The sequence below is a fragment of the Crocuta crocuta genome, unplaced genomic scaffold (genome assembly GCF_008692635.1).
Source record: "Crocuta crocuta isolate KB4526 unplaced genomic scaffold, BGI_CrCroc_1.0 scaffold44, whole genome shotgun sequence".
NCBI classification, from domain to species: Eukaryota; Metazoa; Chordata; class Mammalia; order Carnivora; family Hyaenidae; genus Crocuta; species Crocuta crocuta.
In genome coordinates, this window is record NW_027530179.1 from 2,958,250 (window position 1) to 2,967,367 (window position 9,118).

At 40.4% G+C, this 9,118-nt stretch overlaps 1 protein-coding gene, 1 long non-coding RNA gene and 1 other non-coding gene across 3 annotated transcripts in view; 1 reads left to right on the forward strand and 2 right to left on the reverse strand.

The window, feature by feature from the left end:
- Positions 1-9,118, forward strand: part of CLIC5 (chloride intracellular channel 5) — a 174,997-nt gene that overhangs the window by 58,493 nt on the left and 107,386 nt on the right. The gene's annotated exons all lie outside the window — the stretch shown is intronic.
- The window catches only part of LOC144232140 (uncharacterized), a 26,620-nt gene that overhangs the window by 17,152 nt on the left and 350 nt on the right, over positions 1-9,118 (reverse strand). Inside the window, exons 2-4 of the long non-coding RNA XR_013335318.1 lie at positions 7,083-7,267; positions 2,766-2,958; positions 1,254-1,358 (exon numbers count right to left, since the gene is read on the reverse strand). This is a non-coding gene — a long non-coding RNA (uncharacterized LOC144232140). The remainder of the gene's footprint in view (positions 1-1,253; positions 1,359-2,765; positions 2,959-7,082; positions 7,268-9,118) is intronic.
- Positions 6,386-6,491, reverse strand: LOC144232232 (U6 spliceosomal RNA). The gene has a single exon (XR_013335344.1). It is a non-coding gene; the product is annotated as a U6 spliceosomal RNA (small nuclear RNA).

Below are 9,118 nucleotides of genomic sequence, written 5' to 3' on the forward strand. Positions count from 1 at the left end.
CAAGTGCATCACTGTGCTGTTGACTCCTATCCAACTTATAATAGCCCCGAAATCTTTTTTCTAACATGTGGGCCATCTCTCCCATTGCCCGCTTTATTCTACGCAGATCCTAATGGCTGTGGATATAAATCTCCAGTTAAAAACATCAGAAAACCCAACTCAAGACGGTTTGAGACAAAAAGGGACTTTTCTGAGCATCAGGACAGGAAACTCTATGGATATCCAGTTTTTATTTTTTTAAATTCTAAAATGTTTTTAATTTATTTCTGAGAGAGAGAGACATCGTGAGCAGGGGAGGGTCAGAGAGAGAGGGAGACACAGAATCTGAAGCAGGCTCCAGGCTCTGAGCTGGCTGTCAGCACAGAGCCCGACGAAGGGCTCAAACCTATGAACCATGAGATCATGGCCTGAGCCGAAGTGGGACGCTGAACTGAGCCACCCAGGCGCCCCTACGGATATCTATTTTTTAGATACCAAGGGATCTGGTCACTCAAACAAGACATCAGAACTGGGTTTCCTTTCTCCATCTTTCAGCCCTTGTTTTCTCTCTGTTGGGTTTACTCTCGATATTATCTGTCTTAGCAGTGGCTAGATGGGCACAAGCAGCTGCTCCAGGACCACATCCCGGTTTCTCCATAAGTCCAAGGGAAGGAAAGATGGACTCTTAGGCACATTTCTGATAAAAGCCCCAAATCTGAGCAAAGTATGATCTGTTTTTATTATGTCATAACATAGATTCATAAAACATCTTCTAAGAGTTACAAAGAAACAGCCTTACCTAACTAGAGAATAGAATTACAGTTTAAAAAACAATGATCCTTTGCAAACTACATGCAAATGAGGAGGTCACAAATACAACCCTAAGTAGCTTGCTTTGCAAGTCTATTAGAAGACGTGACTTTTTTCTGTTTTAAAACAGAAAATGGGCTCCGAGTGGAGCATGTGTCCATTTGGAACCAATCACGGTGCTCACAGGGATTCATGCTCCCATAGGCCAACCCAAGTCACCTGCGCAACCCTGAGCTCCCCTTGAACCTAAGGGGCTGTGAATGGAGCAGAGATAGGTTCCAAAGAAACTTCAGGGTTCCTTTAACAAAAGGGCAAACGGATTCTAGCTGTCAATCATTATAACTACCCTTCCCTTTTCCTTTCAGAATTCTAATCTGTTTGGTCATGGGCATTTGCCCACTTCCCTCTCTTCATTCTGCTCCCACCCACGGACAAGCAGACTTCTACTCGGCAAGCCTCCTTACCTTGCTTCTCTCCAGCCTGGGTCCTCTTTGACACCATGCCCTTTTTTGATCTCTGGTCAGTTGGCAAGATGGCAAGATCTCTTTTGTTGGCCAAAAGAAAATTAGCTGTGTGTATAAAAGTAATACGGGTCAACATTTTTTTTTTTTTTTGAATTTTGTAATGCATGTATTTATCTTGGATCTGGCTGAAGGTTCTTAAAAATATATTTATGTAATAGTTGTATTTTAATGTGGTCTTGCTGTGACTAAAGTATGAACTTTGCCATTACGTGAGACAATTACCAGAGCAATAAATCCTGCCAAAAATTCATGGTGATGCAACAGACCATGACCTCAGATCACTTTTCTCTGGCGTCTTGTCTCCATCGTTTTCCTTCCTCCAAGGGCTAGGTATTTTTTTTTATTTTTCATGTACCACATTTTGGTCCCTGCTTCTTTTTTTCAGCTTGTCTCTGGAGTCTCTTAGGTTATGCAGAGTGAAGGAGGATTCCAGAATCCCCAAATCCAGCCATTTCTTATCTGCAACCATTCACTGGTTGCAATTCAGTCAGCAATTTCTAAGTCTCTCTCATCATCCCAGCCTCCTCCAAACCCACCCTACTTCTCACATACAGTAAAACATGGTGGTTAATACAATGGGCTTTCACAATGGACAGACCTGGGTCACAATACCAGCTGTGTTGTTTATTATTATCTGTGTGATATTGGACAAGTAACTTCACCTTTTTAAGTCTTTGCTTCCTCGTTTGTGAAATGGGACGAATAGCATCAGTCTCATGGGGTTACTTATACAGATGAAGGGAGCTCATAAGAGACAGAGCTTTAGGTGCATGGTGGGCTCTTAGCAAATGTTAACTGTTATTATTATTACCAACTCTTTTCCACGTTTTACTTCAAAAATTTTTCCACGTTTTACTTCAAAATTAGAATCTCTATAAAACCCCCACACTGTAATGTCCATTTCACTGATGTCAGCCTTTGAGTTACTATAAGGGCAGAATCCCTAGTGGAGGAGGCTATGAATGGAAGTTCCAGTTATTCATTAATTCATTCCACCAGCAACTATTTTTTCGGGCATGTATACTTGTACTTGAATTATTAACAGTTGCTTTATAAGCGGGTTTTTGTTTGTTTAAAAGTTTATAGCGGGGGGGGTGCCTGGGTGGCTTAGTCGGTTAAGCATCCGACTTTCGCTTAGGTCATGATCTCACGGTTCGTGGGTTCGAGCCCCACGTCGGGCTCTGTGCTGACAGCTCAGAGCCTGGAGCCTGTTTCAGTCTGTGACTCCCTCTCTCTCTGACCCTCCCCTGCTCACGCTGTCTCTCTCTCTCCTAGAAATAAATAAAACATTAAAAAAAATTTAAAAAAGAGTTTATAGGAGGGGACTGTTATGTTCGGAGGTCATGCCAAAGAGACACAAAACGGCATTCCTGTCCTCAGGGAGGCTTTACTCTTGTGGAAAAGTCCTAACTCAATCCGTGAAGGAATAAGGCAGGAGCAAAGATCGCTTACCATCAGGAGGGGATATGCACAATCCATGTTCTTGGAGGGTTCTAGAAAGCGCATGAGCCGAGCTCCCCCAAAACACTGGTGGAGAGAATGAGTAATGCGTGAATCAGTGGGATGAGTGAAGATTGTTGACACGGACTCTTGGCTGCAGTCCAGCCCACTGCCAGGCTCTCCCTGGGAGACTGCAGGCTCACTGCTGTGGGGACAAAGATTATTGGTAATGTCAGGCACGCCCAAGGGCACGTTAGTTTATAAAGGAATAGATAGAGCTAGCAACCCACCGTAACCCTCCTCACAGCCCAACCGAATGACTTCATGTGGTTGTAATTCCTCTAGGACTCACTTCCTCTTGTCTACACCCACCTGGTCCTCTCACAGAGATACAATGTAACCAGTGCTTCTGCAACTGTCATCAAAACCCACTTGTCCCCTCAGCCTGAACCTCAAGCCCTTGGGACTGTCTGAGAGATTCTCTGTGAGGAACGTAGGAGCGGAACCATCTAATTCTCATAGAAACAGCTGCTACCCTGGGCAGACTGAGTGGGTTCAAGCGAATATCATTAGGCAGGTAAAAGCTGGAGCTTGTATCTAATGATGTTGGCTTTACCTTTTTCTGAAGTTTTTAAGAATCTTGCTCATTTAAAAATTTACATACGGGAAATTCTCTTTTTTTGGTTTAGAGTTCTGTATGTTTTAATGCATGCAGAAACATCTATAACCACCCCCACAAATAAGGTACAGAGTAGTTCCATCACCTGAAAAAACTCCCTTGTACTACCTTTTGGTAGTTCCCTCTCCTCCTGTCAGCCATTGATTTGTTCTCCATCACTATAATGTTGCCTTTCCAGAATGTCATAGAAATGGGACCATTCAATATACAATCTTTTGAGACTGGCTTCTTTGACTTGGCATGTACAGTTGAGATTCATCCATGTTTTGGAGGCATTCATTCTTTTTTATTGCTCAGTGGTATATCACTGTATGGATGTACCACAGTGTTTTTTTATTCTTTAGCTATGGAGGGACACTTAGTGCCTCCAGTTTGCATCGATTATGAATTATGCGGTGTACATTCATGTACAGGCTTCTGTGAGAACTGAGGTTTTCATCTCTCTAGGATAATACCCGGGAGATGACGAGTGAGTTTTACGGTTAGCCTACATTTGACTTTACATGGAATTGTCAAACTGTTTTGTCGGAAAGCCTGTACAATTCTGCCTTCTCACTGACAATGTATGGGAATTCCAGTTGTGTAGAATTGCTATTATTTCTTTCTTAAAGGTTTGGTTGAATTCATTGATAAAAATATCTGGGCTTGGGAGTTTTTTTGTGTTTTGGTGCGGATTTTTTTGGAGGATTTTCAACTATGAATTCGATATCTTTAGTGTATATGGGATAATCAGGTTATCTCCTATTTCTTTTTTTATTACAATTTTTTTATTTTATTTATTTTTATTATTATTCTTTTAAACTATAACTTATTGTCAAGTTACCTAACATACAGAGTATACAGTGTGCTCTTGGCTTCGGGAGTAGATTCCCATGATTCATCGTTTACATACAACACCCAGGGCTCATCTCAACTAGCACCTCCTCCATGCCCATCACCCATCTTCCCCTCTGGCCCCATCAATCCTCAGTTTGTTCTTTGTATTTAAGTTTTTCATGGTTTAGGGTTATTTCCTACTTCTTGAATGAGTTTTGTTAGTTTGCTCTTTCAAGATATGGTTCATTTCATTTAAGTATCTAATTTATAGGCAAAAAGTTGCCTATATTGTTCCTTTATTACCCTCTCACGATTGTGAAGTTGGCAATGCTATCCCACCTGATACTGATAAAATACATCTTCTCTCTTTTTCTCTTGGCAAGTCCAGATACAAATTTATTAATTCTATTGATCTTTTACAAGAACTAGGCTCTGGTTTCATTGATTTTCTCCATTGTTTTATTTTGTTTTAATTTCGTTAGTTTTTTTCCCTTATAATTATTATTTTATTCTTTGTTACTTTAGGGTTAGCTGGTTTCTTAAGGTGCACGCTTAGATTTGAGATCTTTATTCCCTTCTTCAAGGAGCATTTGAAGTATAAATTTCTTTCTAGGAACTGCTAGAATTGTATCCCACAAATTTTGATACATTGTCTGCTCCTTTACATTCAGATCAAAAGAGTTTATAATTATCCTCCAGAATTCTTTATTGACCAACAAATTTCTGAAAGTGAATTCCTTTATTTCCAAATATTTAGACGTTTTCCAGAAACATTTTTTATCCATGTAATTGATTCTAGTATGGCCAGAACATATTTTGTATTGTTTCATTCTTTTAAATATAGCGTTTGTTTTGTGACACCGAATATGGCTTATTTTGGTGAATATTCCATGTGTACTTGAAAACAGTGTGTATTCTGTTGTTATTTAGATTGAATATTCCATAAAAGTTCATTTGGACAAATTGGTTCATAGTACTGTTTAGGTCTTCTATATTCTTCATGATTTTTTTTTGTTTGTTTGTTTATTTGTGCTATCTACTAAAAGTTTTGTAGTCTCCAACTATATTCATGTATTTGTTTCTTTCTTACTTCAGTTCTATCAGATTTTCTTCATTACTTTGAAGGTTTGTTATTAGGTATGTATACATTTAGAGTTGTTGTATCTTTTTGATGGGCTGACTCTTTCATCACTGTGTAACATCCAACTTTATCTCTGGTAATTTCTTTGCTCTGGAGTCTATTTTGTCGGAGATCAATATAATCACTGACTTTCTTTTTATTAGTGTTTTGGGGAAAAATAGACTGAGACTGGAGAAAACTCAAGTGGCACTCGGAGAACAGGGAGAACACAGCTTTATGATGCCAGAGGGCCCAGTGGGATGGTTCCCCAAAGACTGAGCCCTGAACAAAGGTGGTAGTTTGCTTATAAAATTAAAAGAAGCCCACCCATGCCGGCAGAGGTGTTTAAAGCTGACTGGATGTATCGGGGTAGGATGACTTGGGGTCATCGCTATGCAGAGGGAAAGGAAGCGGGTGTGGGGAGCACCTGGCCTGGGCAGTTTGGGCAGTTGGCCATTATGGCCTATATGACCTCAAGGAGTTTTCCTTTATTCTCTCCATTAAGTGTTTGAATGGTAATTCTTTTCTCATCCTTTTCCTTATAATTATATCATTATGCTTGAAGTGAGATTCTATAACAGTGTAGAGCTGGGTGTCTTTTTAAAGCCAATCCAACAATCTCCAGCTTTTAACTGATGTATTTAGACCATTTTTATTTAGCGTAAATACTGATAATAGTTGGACTTAGGTGTTCTATTTTATGATAAGTTTTTATTGCTTGCTCTTTTTCCCCCCATCAAACCTATTAGATTATTTGGAGATTTCTTCCCATTACATTTTAGTTTATCTATATTGGCTTTTTACTACGTCTCTTTGTATAACTTTTATAGTTGTTGCTTTAGGAGTGGTTACAACATACATACCTAACTTTTCTGAGTCTGCTTAGAGGTCATAGTTTGCCACTTAAAGTGAAGTAAGAAACCTTACTACTAAACAAATCCCTTTACCTTCACCCTTTATGTCATATCATTGAAACTCCGTGAGACATGTGATCATCTTTGCTTTCAACAATCATACAAACATATGGATGTTACATAGATTTGAATGTTATCCTTACAATGGGGCCATGTTAATTTTCTCTGTAATATTCCAGTTTTAGTATATGTGCAGCCAAAGTGAGCACTAAATATGTTTTTAAAGAGCTTTCCTGGTAAATATTTACCCAAAACTTGCACTCACTTTGTGAAACTATGATTATCAAAAGTATAGTCTATAATCAAGCACGTGTTTTTCTCTGGACAAGGCTGGAATGGATGCTAACCAATGATGATTTGATATTAAAGGGTACAAAACAAAGGCTTTTTATCTTGAACTAAATCAGAATGTGGACTTAAAAACTAGAAATATGCACAAAACTATTTTATCGGCAAAGCAGACCTTTTTTTTTTTTTTTGGCAACATGAAGATTTAGAATATCAAAACTATCAGTTGTCTGTAGAGATGCCCAAATGGAAGCTATTGTCTAGAGATTAAAAGGGAACTGGTTCATTTCCAATAAGCAGTAAGCAGATGTTTGGAGAAAACAAAATGGAAGCCAACTCTGTTAGGTTGGGATTCAGGAAAGCGGAGGTCATACCATACCTCTACCATACATAGTTTAGATGACAGCCAAGAACATGATCACATATATAAAGCATCTTATAAACCCTATAAAGCATCTAAAAAAACCCAAAACCAAATCTCAAAGGCATGTCACGCATTTACTTTTATTTACCTCTGCCGCATTGCTACGGCGAATATTGTCTGCATTCCAAAGCTGTAAGTGATGAGTCTGTGCAGCATGCAATGAAGGTATTAGTCTTCCTCTGTTACCTTGTCCTTCCCAAAGTATGCAGTCATTGGCTCAGAATGTACAGCTGTGAAGGTGACTGTTTCTCTAAAGGTTTTGGTGATGTAAGCCTGAAACCGAGGAGGAGGAGGAGAGCAATTAAACCTCACCGTGATTAAGCTCTAGTGTATTATGAGGGCTTGCAAGTTGGGCTTGGTGACTGTTTCAGTGAGAAGGAAGCACTTGTACTTGGCAGTTTATAGGGAAATGGCCTGCCATAAAGGGTGGTCAGGGTACCCTGCCATCTTGTCTGCCTGACAGACGCCTGACCATTCAGGAAGGTTCAGCCGAGTGCCTTCTGCTTTATGAGGCCTTTCTGTCTACCCACTCCAACTGTGGTGAATAACCTGCTTGCGTGCTGATTTATGGAGCCCATTTCATCTGCCCAATTCATGTGACAGTCTTAGTCTTCCTTCCATGTGACTCTTATTCTGAAATGGATCTTAATCTTCATTCAGTCTTTGTTTCTTCCAAGTGACTTACCCAGCATGCACAAAGTTTGAGAGAGGCAGTTAGTAGAGCAGTTGGGAGTAGAGGCTCAGTCTGTGTTCAAATCTGCCATTTTCGAGCTGAATGACTAGGGGCAAGTTACTTAAGTACTTTAAACCTGTTTCCCCTGCTTGAAACACTGGGATAATAACACTATTTGTAAAGATGAAACAAGTTAAGACCTCCAGTGCTCAGCATTTTTGTCCGGTACAAAATAAGTACTATTAGGTATTTTTATTATGAAGTGGCTACTTTATTTTCTTACAAAGCTGTGAAATAAATAAATTATTTGTGAGCACGGCAAGAGAGAGCACAAACAGGATTAGCTAAAGAGAAGGCATAGAAAACAAATGAAAGTTGACCAGATTTCAGATGCCAAATTTTAAAATATTTTTAAAATCAGTGAAAGGTGGGAGCATACACTGGTATAATCCCTCTGGAAAACCATCTGGCAATGTTCATTCAAGAACATTCTTTACTTTATAACGTGTAAATTCCACTCCTAAGGATATACCCAACAGAAAAGTGTCCACGTATCACCAAAGGCTGTTTGATAGAATGTTCATAGCAGTAGTATCTATGATAGTCATTAACTGGAAACCATCCAAATGTCCATCAACCAAAAATACGAATGCTAAATTGTGGCAATGAAAATGAATGATTTACAACTACACACAACAGAATGGGTGAATTTCACAAACGGAACGGTTCACAAAAGAAGCCAAACATCAAGAGTATATATACTGCAGTTGCTGTAAGATTCCAGCCAAGTGCTGTTACAAGTTAAGATAATGGTTACTCTGGTGGACGGAGGGGGGGGCGGGGAGGAGGAAAGGAAGAGAAGAGAGACCAAGAGGAGCCTCTGGGGGTGTTGTTAGTATTTTAGTTCTTCATCGGGTGCTCCACGGGTGGGTTCAGTTCATTGAACCGGACACTTAGGATACGTGCCTTTTTCCGTATGTGCATCCTACTTCACTACAAAAGAGAGAACAGAATTTGAATAGGAAAGAAAGGAAAGACGAGACAAGAAAAGAGAAGTGGAAGAAAAAGCAAGCCTGGAAGGTGAGAGAGCCACGGGTGCTTGGCTCCCGCCGCACCTGACCAGGTTGGCTCACCCCTCTACCTTAGACACCGGCCCTGCCCACCCCCACCCCCTGCCTTACTCCATTGACCCAGCTCGAGGATGGCTCTTAATCGGGGCCCCTTCCTTCCTTGCCCCTCCCCACATCTGCTCCCCACTCTGAGCACTGCTAAGGCAAGGAGGGGCTTTCCAGGAGGATAACGCCAATAGTAGAGCAACTTGGAGGAGCTAAAGCATCATTAATGAAACCTAAGACTTAAAGCCATCTTTTCCCTCTTTTCCGGTTCGTACGCACGCCCTCTCCCTCCCTTTACCTTTCCCATCAGGTCCCCCGGGCCTCATGGGCGGCGCC